Source organism: Dermacentor variabilis, chromosome 5 (assembly GCF_050947875.1).
Source record: "Dermacentor variabilis isolate Ectoservices chromosome 5, ASM5094787v1, whole genome shotgun sequence".
In the NCBI taxonomy this organism is placed as follows: domain Eukaryota; kingdom Metazoa; phylum Arthropoda; class Arachnida; order Ixodida; family Ixodidae; genus Dermacentor; species Dermacentor variabilis.
The window spans coordinates 77,161,467-77,173,594 of record NC_134572.1 but is presented as its reverse complement, the minus strand read 5'-3'; positions in this window follow the sequence as shown (position 1 = coordinate 77,173,594).

Genomic DNA, 12,128 nt, shown 5'->3' with positions numbered 1-12,128 from the left:
GAGCTCGCTGCATATCTAATCCTCTTGCAGTCCCCCTCAGCTCTCATGCGCCACAGGTCTCGGGTCCCGGATCCGGTGACTGGCCTTTCTTATTTCGCGCCTGTTTTCTTCTCTTCCATATAGACCGGGGAAACTGTGACTTTGCTTTGGCATTTTCTTTTTCGGCTAGAGTCCGTAAACACTCTCGCAGTCTCCTGCATGAGCTGACAGTGACATGCAGAGGAAGGAGGCCGTGCAACATGCCGCTGTCGACGGAAGTGCCGTGAGATGCGGCACCGGAAATGAGCCCGGAACGGGTGCCTCGTTGCATCTTTACAGCCCCCCCCCCCCTCTTTACCCCTTGCCCCTCTGTCGTTTGTTGCGGTGTTCCGGCAGTCCTTTTACAGCTGAATGAAATCGTAATAGCATACATGTCCAATAACTCTCTCTTGTATTCCTCCATTCTTGTTTCCAGTTGATTACGACCCGGTACTCGAAGGCAATTTGCTGAGTGCATTCACATTTGGCGTTGCTTCTTCCGCAGGCACCCTGAACCAGCGCAGCTGATCCGTCTCTTGCGCTTCCGCTCTGACATTGCTCAACAATAATATCCGTCTTTGTTTCGTACACAAGCCATATTACGAGAGCAGGCAACAAAGTGCAACTTTATCGATTCATATCACGTCACTTCATTGATATCAAACAAAGACGCATATTTTGGAAAGGAAGCGGCATACAACAAGCTGCAGGTTCAAGTACTATCCGCATAAATGCGAACGTGAACAGCTGGGAAGCTACCCGGATGGTTTGTGCCTTTTCCAGGTTCCCATGCGCTTGTAACAGTGGCTTACATCAGACTACAAAACGTACACTTGGAACTGGTCCGCGCATGGAGACCGGCCCCAGTGCAATTACACGCCGAACTTGTATGTAATTTGACCTAACAGATAGTCTGATTGGTTATTTTCTGTTCGCGTTTCAGTTTATGCTGGCTGTACAGTCAAGGTGGAAGAAGTAGAGAAAGTGAAAGACAGTCAGTGCAAGGCTCATATGCAGTAAATCTGTGCTGTAGAAGAAAGAAAAAAAATGAAATGATATCGACGCCGCGTCGCTTCCGTTTCTTACACACGCGAGAAGATAATCCGCTTTAGGTGACCTTAAAAAATAAGCCGTGCCATGGATAGGACGAAGCAACAGACCCCACCACAAATATTGTTTCCGTATAGCAGAAGCATCCCGGAAAACATACACTATCGTCCAATTTCCGGAATCCGCAGGGCCTTAAGCTCGGTCAGGTGAAGCATTAAAACTGTCTTTCAATGGTACTATCGCCATAACTTTCATTTTGTCCCTCGAGGCGTTGTCAATTCCTTTGAGTAAGGAACAGGATCCCTGCATTGTAAACAGACAATCTATTTGCGCCGCTTTTGTCAACGAAACGGGTAAAAATGTGGATGTCGGGAAACCAAGATAACGAAAAAAAAAAAAGAAATCTCTTAATGACATGAAGTCGATGGGCGAAAGAACGATGCATTCGGCTTCGTCGACTTTGCAACCAACTTTACTATAACCAAACTTGGTAGCAAACGGCTGTAATCGTCGGAATAAAAAAAAAATTCTGCGAAAATTCTGGGTTTTCAAAAGTATCTCTTTCTCTGGCTCTCTTTTCGTGGCACCGTTCCTGAGAATTCCAGGCGCCATATTTTCACTGCCTGTGTGCCCCTACATTTGTAACTGCGCTGAAAGTGCATTAGGCTTCAGTCTCCTAACCAGTTAATACGCCTAACTATACTCTGTTCCTGTATTAATGCGAATGTTCCCCACACTTAGCGGGTGCTTGCTGCGGCTGTCTTGCAGAGCGTACAACAACTTCGACCACTTCGGTATGTGCCTGGTAATATGCCCGAATAGGTAACTTGCGCCACTAAGGTATGTGCAACAGGACATGTGTTTCTGGTTATGTTCCGCTGTGAAGTGGCCATAGACAAGCATATCAAGCAACGAGAAGTGAAGAAATCGGCTACTGTAAGATGGAGCTTTGTTACGTAACTTTTACGTATGGCATAGCGTGTTTCTGTAACAATTTGTTATGTACAGGATGTTTCAGCGAACAATTTCAAGAATACTAGAAATTGTTTGTGGCAGATAGCGCACTAGTGCATGAGCTGGGCTATTCGAAGAGGCGGACATTACTTGTAAAGAAATTGAAATGCCCAATCGACTGATTATACGAAATTAATTATTCGACTGATCATTAATTAAGTTTTCTAACTAATTACCTTATGACACATATTGCAGTTTACAAATTCTAGCGGGCGATACTTCGCTTGGCCCTTATGCGAAGCCCCCAATGCGAAGCTTGGCCTTCCTGTCCGTTAGAAAAAGCTGACATGGTTTCATCGCTGCCAAGTCGGGGGTGGGGCGCATACGCGGGTGCGGCCTATGCTCGAGCTTATACGGAATACAGAAGGAGCTCCAAAAGCAGGAATTGCAAATGGGACCTCCTGCGAACAAATATTTAATACGTTCGAGATAACGCGGGCAAAGTATGTACTTTATTTTCATGTGTTCAGTTCATACTTCATTCAGTCCATGTGTTTGCGCTGTTTTAATTTTCAAATCTAGTAGGCACCAACTCGCCGAGAAAGCAGTTTTAATGAAGTAAGGCATAAATAAATAAATTTCTAACAAAAGTAACAGCCCTAATTCAGGCAGTGATAGAGACCGCAATTCTCGTTCCCCTACAACTGGTGTTATGTCCTAATTTAGATAGATAGATAGATAGATAGATAGATAGATAGATAGATAGATAGATAGATAGATAGATAGATAGATAGATAGATAGATAGATAGATAGATAGATAGATAGATAGATAGATAGATAGATAGATAGATAGATAGATAGATAGATAGATAGATAGATAGATAGATAGATAGATAGATAGATAGATAGATAGATAGGCAGACAGACAGACAGACAGACAGACAGACAGACAGACAGACAGACAGACAGACAGACAGACAGACAGACAGACAGACAGACAGACAGACAGACAGACAGACAGACAGACAGACAGACAGATAGATAGATAGATAGATAGATAGATAGATAGATAGATAGATAGATAGATAGATAGATAGATAGATAGATAGATAGATAGATAGATAGATAGATAGAAGGCAGAGGGCTACGCAACAGTGCAATGAACTATGTTTAGTCTAATGTGCAGTATTGGCTCCAAACACTCACTACTTGAAACATGCGCAGCTGTCACAGCAAATTAATTGAAGAAGTGTTGAAAGAAACGCCAGCTTTTTATTTTAATAAGTTTTCTATTTTGTTGCAGTCGGAAAGTTTGAGATGTGCAAGCGAGGCCCATCTGTCCCGAACCGTCTATAGGGAAGCGCCGTCGCTTCCGTTCCGCTCTCAGGCAGTTTGTGTGTTTCTCCTAACTTCGTTACCGGCTCGCGTTCGATAAACAGAGCCGAGATGGCTGGGTGTTCCGTATAACCTGGCTCGATAGCAGCCCGCTTCCTGTCTCCCCTTTCACTCAGCCTTTCGTTGGGGTATTCTTAATTTTATGTCATGTTTCGTTTCGTTGGGTTCCCGACCGTTCCTACAGGCTTTACCATCACGTTGCTGCTAGCTTTCCTCGCGCTTGCCTCTATCGCTGCTTTCTTTTGCTCTTGTTGTTTTGTTTTGTTTAGCAATCTTCATCCAGGTCTATATGCTTCTCATTGTGGTGAGTATTTAGTAATGTCTACTGTTCTGTTTTCTTTTCTGCGTCACAGGAATACGCCGACCGTTTTCGTTCCTACTCCTGTCGCAAACGTATTAGTTTATCTTCTGGATGTACCGTTCGGACATGCCGAAATGCATACTCGATGAGTGTGTCAAAACACCTCGGCTGCTTCTTAAAGGGGCCTTGAACCACTTTTTATTGAAGTCGAGAAATGCATCGGGAGTCAAAATAGACCATTTAAAGAATGCTTTGCAACAAATTGTACTTCTAAGCGTTCAATAGAAGCGGAGTTATTGGCAATAAAAGAACGCCATTGATACCCTTCGCGGTGCTCCCGCTCCGTCTTCAAATCCTTGCACTGCGGAGTGGAGCGGCGCCCGCAGGTCAGGTTCAAGTTCAAGTTTAACTTGCCGCTTAGTTCAGTTTTGATTTTGGATCTTTGATTTTGGATATTTGGACTAGTCCCGAATTGGTGTCTACGACGCACCAAACTCGGAGGCCACCCCTCAATTTACGGTTAGGTTAACGGTACCTCCACAGGTGTCTCATCTTTTTGCTGTGCCACGGTCTAAGAGATCGCTACGTGCGACTTCATTTTCTCGCACCAAGTGGCATGACTAGCGCATTTTCTTTCGCACTTATATCTACAGCAATAGCAGAATTTCTGAGGGTTGAATGAAACGTCATTTTTACGTTCATTCGTGCGATTACGTCGACAGCGCACCCATCGGCTTAAAGGCGTGGATATCGTCCAAGGTAACGTGGGCACGCACCACACGCGGAGCAGTTACGTCACGCCGCCGAATATTCGACGCTTTATTACGTCCGATGCAGTCAGCGTAACCGGCGGGACTCGGCGAGCTTTGGTGCAGCTGGCGCGGGAATAGAATATGTCCTGTCTCACGCTAAAGCCGCTAGACCAGAGTAGATCGTGCGCTAGCTCTGCTGGCTGGCAGCCTGCTGGCCTACAGTTAGGGTGCAGTAAAGAGAGCGTGCTCAGTTTGCGCCTTTGCCAAACACAAAAGTGCTTGCTCGCCGTGCACATTGCGCACGCGTTGCGGCAATACCTGATCCCTCTACTGATGCGGGCCATGCTCAACGCGCCAAACTATGTGGAACCAGCACTGGCTAGGAGGCGCCGTGGCAGTTAGTGTATGCAGCTGAAACGTGCTAACACCATCTGATAGGGAGGCCGCGAAAATAGTACGCCTTTTTGTATAACAGACGCGCGCCTGTATCAACGTTTGCTTTTGCCCTATGTCCTCTATGCGTCCAGCCAAACTCTGCCCATACCCATGCGCGTTGGAGTAGCGCATGCGCTCATACACTCGAGCGCGCCGGCTCCAAGTCATGTTAGAATCTGGACATGTGGGAACACACGGGGAATGCGGGAGATGGAAATTCAAGAGGATGAGCAAAACAATCCCAAGGTGATAGCAGGACTTGTCTTTTACAGCGAAGCTGCATATGGCTTGTTTCCGCAAAAACTTGCATGCGTCTGTCGAACCATGTAGATTGAGAATTTCTCCCCATACGTGAGCCGATCCTGACGGTAGTGCAATACCGGGCCGACCCGCGGCGGAGGTGAAGCAGGCTTTAAGCACTTTACCAACTTTTAAAATTAAGGTTAATAAACAGATACGTCACTTTGACCTGCATCGGCCAAGTCTACGTTGGCACCGCCCTCTTTTTGCAGGCGTTCCAAGCGCTTGCGTATCTGTTTTCCTTCCACTCTCCCCTGGTGGCGGTCCCGTGAGCGTGCTGCCCTCCAGGACTGCGAGCCAGACAGGAATGCGAACCGTCCATGTGGCCCCGATCCCGCGAACTTGGAACGTTTCAGCGGAGCAACGGCCAGGTTTCAGAGGGAGTTTGTGGGGAACGAATTTTGTGTGCCCTGTGTTGTGTGGGACCGCTTGTGGTTTTCGAGTGAACTCACAACCATTACTGCACTGCGGGACGTCGACCAAAGCACGATTGCCTTGGCTACGGTGAAGAAGCATGTGCGCTCGGAGTCCGATGAGGTAGTACGTGTCTGTTCTACGTGCCGGGTTTTGTTAGTAAAAGGTGTCGTGCCGCGTTGTGCAACAATACATGGGTATGTATATCTCCCGATGCCTTATCATCTTCCGAGGGACCAAGGCTTAACATCGTGGAGGAGCGACTAGTCGCACCTCGCCTTGCATTTATGTGCATTCGGCGTTTGACGCACGGTAATGGACAGTTGGCCATTAAGGGGCCTACATACACGGCTTCGCTGGTCATCCTCCTTCACAAAGTGGAATGGCACCGCTTTTTTTTTTCTTAAGGGAGAGATATGCAGAGAGCATATGTCGCCATGAAAAAGACAAGTCCACTTGTAGAAACGTTAACCCTTGCTTTTACCTTGTTCTCATTTTGCTGATAATCTGGACACACGTACTTCAATATGAGCGGTGAAATCGTCGTCGCGAAATTGCCGCATATTCTACTGAAAACTATTTCAACCTCTCGCTAGGCTGTGTATTACGGCGCTGCTGTTGGAACGCGAAGTTTCGGAGCTGGTTCCCATGCAAGGGGCGAATTTTACGCGTTCCTGGCGTTGCCGGCGTGATGTATCCGTATTCTTGCCACCAAATTTAATGCGTACGACACAACTGGAGTGCGCGCTCGCGCTCAAGTGCTCTAGTCTGACCTTGATACGTGGTGCCGACAGGCTTTGTCTTGGACCAGCTTGTCCGACCGATAGTAGCCATATCCAAACGGTGCATATTGAAGCACTATCGATATCTGACTACTTAGCGATGTTTTCCAAAGCGTATAGCCAACAGCGGCCAGGAGTGAGTGCACGCGGCCAAGCGTACGTGTTGTCTGACCTTAAGTTTCGCGTGGTTAGAGGCTAGTACAGTGTTAAAAAGTATTAGAAATTAGCGAGAGCCTTTAGTTACGACACCGATAAGCGTTGTGGCCAAACACGCATGAGTAAAAAATTCGGCTGAGATACTCCCAGCAGTTTATCCTTTCAGCGGAATTGGCTTTTTCACTAAATTCAAGGCATGGCGTGGGACCGCTTTAACAAGTTATGCTTTCCTTCACATCTACGTTGGAAGTTAGCCTGTAAGCTACGTAGTCTCTTTTATTACGCGTCACAAAGGTTGCGTCAATTTCGTGATAGGTTTTCCAGAATGTCAAAGGCTCGTGAAAATTTTCAGGGATAGATGATGATGATGATGATGATGATGATGATGATGATTTATTGGCGTCCCCTGGCATCCCCTTTGGCATCCCCTAGGTGACAAATGGTCACCTAGCCTGCTTGAGTTACTCAAGTACGGCATACATGCTTCTAATTCGAGCACTTTTGCATACATCTCCTTAATCTCTTTTTATATTCCTCAAAACTGCTCTTATCGACCTAGTGCCACCTGATATTGAAAATGCAAACCGCCATCTCACGACAACCCCGCAACCACCATCCGCCATCTTACCTAAAGCGCGGAAAAAGACAACCAGTCGCAGCGCAACATATCAGCTGATAGCTGTTGCTTCTACAGCGGAGCTGTTAGCCTTAGTTGGTCGAAATTTTTCATGTCCGCGTGCGCGGTGCTCACATAATAATATGGGCTGATCCTGGAAACATTGCAAAGAAGTGGGAAGCAGACAGTGTGCTGCTTCTCCAAGAGGCATCACATGACGCCATCAGGTGACATCAGTTGACAAAGACCTCAGCATGTGACGTCACGTTTGACGTGATGACGTCTTCAGATTACGTCATCAGACGATATGGTCACCTGACGGTGCCGTTATTCTCGTATATTCGAATCACAATCCGACGCTATCATATCTGCAGATTGTGTGTTAGTTATACTTTACGAATTTTCCTACGCAATTTAGTTTCAGAAATTCAATTAGTTCAATAACGCACTTTCACTTGGCGTGAGGCCCCCAACAAGTACTTGTCAAACTTTGACACACTGGCCGCACAGGGTCGTCAGACCATGGTGTTGCGGAAAAAGTTGTTTCTTTTTATTCCTTAGATTTCTGTTTGTCGGCGTCGTAAAAGGCGGCGAAGTATTACTATGGACGCTGCACAAATAACGGCCTGCGGGGACCGTGTCTGCGCGCCATCTTCTGTACAGCTGCAGTATTACAGCTCAGCAGCCGTATCGGTCGACTTACAATGCCGCTCCATAAACTGTACGGCTGTGCGAAATTCTCACGATGCAAACCGAAGTGACAAACGAGTCACAGGGAAAGGCAGAGGAAAAGTACACCAGGGAAAACAGAAACGGAGAAAAAAGAGGCACTACAGAAACTGCAGCCAGAACTGCCGCGCCACATCCGCATTCCGCCGTGCCTCATGGCGAAGATACTTTGCATCGAGGCTCGTTTATTCCGCGCCCACTCGGTCTGTTTGTTGAAGAGGTCGTTATTGCTACCTCCTCTCTCTTCTTACGCGGATCATTTCCTCCTCGCAACCCTTATGCTTCGGGGAATGTACAGCCTAGTCTTCTCTTCTTCTCCTTTTTTCGCTCTAGGGACAAATAAAAAGCACGCACAATACGGAGGAAACCAATACCTCGCATGCGTTCCTCGTCGGCGCTATTGGTTCGTGCTAGCTACGGCAACAGACTTGGGGAGCTTGCGTCTGGTTCTCTGCCCCGAGGCCAAGCGATGTGAGGGAGTAAAGTAAGGAAGGAGGAGCAATAAAACCAAGCTCTCCGTGCTCTTTCATTTTTTTCTTTTTCTTTTTTGTTCGTTCTACTCGCAGTTCCAGTTTCGTTACTTTGGTCGACTGGCGAGAAGTGACCGTGCATTGTCGGCTTTTATAGCTACTGAGTGCGGCCTGCATGTTCGTGTATATATTTACTGTCACGGCTGCCACCGTTCCGCTGGATAAGGCGACAAAATGCGCTTCTCCCCGTTCCGCCGGCGCTTTTTGTTCGCCATATTTTGTCCACTGCGCCTCGTATGTGCCGGAACGAAGATTCCGGTCGGTAAACATGCCGCAGTGCCTGCGGATATGCTGTACCGTATATGTACTTGTCGCTCACGAAATCAGCAAAAGTCGCACGAAACCGTAGTGTCCAGTGTCCTACAGTCCTGTTCTTTTCTGTTTCTTTTTTCATACTAGGATGACCGTCCTTCATTGTCGCATTGCCGGTGACCCGTTTTCCTTTCCATTATTTTCTTCTTATACTCGCCCTGCCTGAGGCTCAAGTAATGCTACGTGTTATGTGACATACAGGCTCTAAAGTAGATCCATGATGGTCATCGCGGATCTTTCAAGGTGTCTCTTGCTGCCCCGGCTGTCGTGATAGGAAGGACTATTTGCACTCGGTAGATTTTAATGAAGAGAACGGAGGAGAGGTTGGCCTGGAGAGCGTGTCTCTAGCCCGCTACTCCTCTATTTGCACTCAAGTCGTGCTGTGCATTGCGGCCTGGTTGTGACACAAGGATGGCTATCGACCCTTATCTTTATGCCTGTCACGGTAGATTTATTTGGAAAGATAAAAAAGGCATACTTTACTTTGATGCCCGGGCCGGCGATCAAGTTTCTACCTAGTGCACATCTCACAAGAAACACTGCCAAAAATAGGCCGATAGAGCGACAATACGTCAGTTACAGTACACTCGACCGAAAGCATTCGTGCATTTGCGACTTGTACACTGAAATTTGTGCATCCCTTGCATTCGCTGCTTCATTTAACTTATTTGACTTCACAGTATCCAATATCGCACTTCGACTGGATGGCTATAGTCTGCTTCATTGCTAAATTGCATGCGCTTCTGTCACACATTAACTCCGCTGAAACGTCTCGTAATGAACAGAAGCATCAATGCAGCTCAGCGCAACAGCTTTGGAAGGAGAGAGAGAGCGAGAGAGAGAAGAGGAAAGGCAGGGAGGTTAACCAGATACCAGTCTCCGGTTTGCTACCCTACACTGGGGATGGGAGATAGAGGTTAGAAAGAGGACAGAGAGGAACACGCTAAAAAAACAAAAAAGAAACACGCACACATGGACACACACACACACACAAAATGCGTTCCAGTTAACGACGTTCGCAAAGGCCGGTACATCGCTTTGGAAGGAAATGAACATATAACACTGCGTGAGCAAATGTCAACTAGGTTTGGTTATGTCACGCACTGGAATGACACGTCGAATACATTACAAAGATTTCCTTCCACTGATGTCGGTCTTCTGTTGCTCGTATATAGTAACCCCACCCACCTTCCCGCCCTCCACAATCCAAATTTCCAGCCACCGTAATAAATCACGCTGCCAGAGACTCTCCGTTCTAACATGTACCCGGCATTGTTACAGCCATCTTTTTTTTCTTCTTTCGTCTTCAATTAAACAGCAATGACAAGGAACTGTTCAATTGACCCGGCACCTAATTGTCTGCCTTTTCACAATGGTTTTTGCTTAACATTTCACTGCTTATAGCACACACATCCCTTCTTTCTGTAATCGCATCTTCTTCATTTTTCTTTCTTTCGCTACAAAGAACCTAAATGCCTTGCAATTCCCCGACTGCCGCGAAACGATTACTGCCTACGCGGGGTTGAGCACACTTCTCGATACGCGGCGCCCCCTCACAACGTAGCTATCAATGTTTTTTTTTTCTTTTCTTGATCTGCGCCAAGTAAACTGTTGAAAGGGAAAGTGAAAGGGACTGACGGTTTAAAAAGACTGTCCGTGAGGCAGTGTTCCCCCGAAGAGAGGGTTCCTAAGTAATGGTGATGGCCTCGACGTGGCTCCTTACGATTTCAGCTCCTCCTCAGCGAACATTTGTTAGGCTTCTCGCGTGGGTCTTTACGCTTCTGCGTGCGTGAGTGAGTTGAACGGCGTCTTGGCCAGTTTCAAGCCAAAGAGTGGTGCTTAGCTTTCTCCTTTACTCTGAGTGCTCATCTCGTGGTGCGAGACGAATCTGACCCGCCGCTGTAGCTCAGTGGCTGCGGTGGAGCGGTGCTGAGCGCGAGGTCCCGGGTTTATATCCCGGCCGTGGTGGCCGCAGTACGATAGAGACCAAATGCCCCCCCCTCCCTCCCCCCCCCCCCACACAAAAAAAGGAACTCGTCTACTGTGCTTTCGGTGCACCTTAAAGAAACCCAGGTGGTCAACATTGTCGGCGTACGGCACAAAGGCATCCTCATTGTATTTCTTATCATTATCAGATCGGGGTTCTCGCACGCAGAAACCCTGGACATTGTTTTTAAAGCAATCTGGCTCATGCAAGTAGCTTCAGTTGGACATTCCAGTTTTTGTTCATTCTACTGACAACAACAACAAAAAAAAAACTCAACAACAACAACGGTGAGCTTAGAGTCACGAATGGTAAGGAAAGGGACGAAAGTCACTTCAGTTTGAGGATGAAAATAATTCAAAATATAAAAGACTCAGAATTGCACTTTCATTTTTCACCTTAGAGAGCAAAAACAAAAAACAAAAAGATCGAAGCGGAAAGACAGAAAGTCGTAGACTACGATTGCGCCGATCCTGCTGCTCAAGGTTGGAAAAGTGGGAAAGTGGGAATAGGAGCCTGAGAGAGAGAGAAGAAACAAATGGAAGGCAGTGCATGCACAACGCATTCGCGTGAGAGTTCAGTGCAGAACCACAATTCGCACTCAATTAGCTTTTGTACTACTGAGGCGGTCGGATCTCGAACTCGTAGCACGGAATGCAATTAAATTTGAACGTGCGCAAGCGTTTTTAAAAGGAGTAACAGTTGATATTTTACGACCAAGTATCACCGTATGCCTTGTTGGCCTCCGTTGTGTACATCAGTAGCGTAGTCATTATATATATATTTTTAAGAGGGGGCGGAGAGGGGAGAGAAGCAGGCGGGTTATGGCACACGTCGTTTGATGCCGGGTATCTCGGAGCATATACATTTCTTGTAACCCCCCCGCCGCTGCCCCCTGGTGCACATTTGTCAATAACGAGAGGGTACACAGTGCTGTGTGTGTCCATTCTCCTTGTCTAATGCGCGGGGAAAAACGTGGATAAGAACTAAGTGCCGGCAACATTTCATTTAGCAAAATGGCGCGCGATGTTTCGTTAGGTGTGTTTACATGAACCCACTAAAGTTGCATCGAGTCTGCTTGTCCGACCTAAAGCCGGTCATCGGGTTCATGTAAACGTTAGCGGTCGGGTCGGTCGAGCGTCTAATTGAGTACGGTCAGCCTGCCTGCAGCGGGTTCTTTCACTCGCCCAACCCAAGATGGGCTTAAACACTGTCGAGTCAGGATGGGTCAGCTCGACTTCTTACTCGACCCGCTTGCGTAGAGCTTATGTAAACGAAACTGTCGTCTCTTGGGTGATCGCATTTCCTGACTGAACATAGCACAACCGCCATTGCCCCAACAAATGCGTATAAAATGTCGAAAGCCCCACTTGTTAGAGTGCTTTATGCTCTCTCTCTC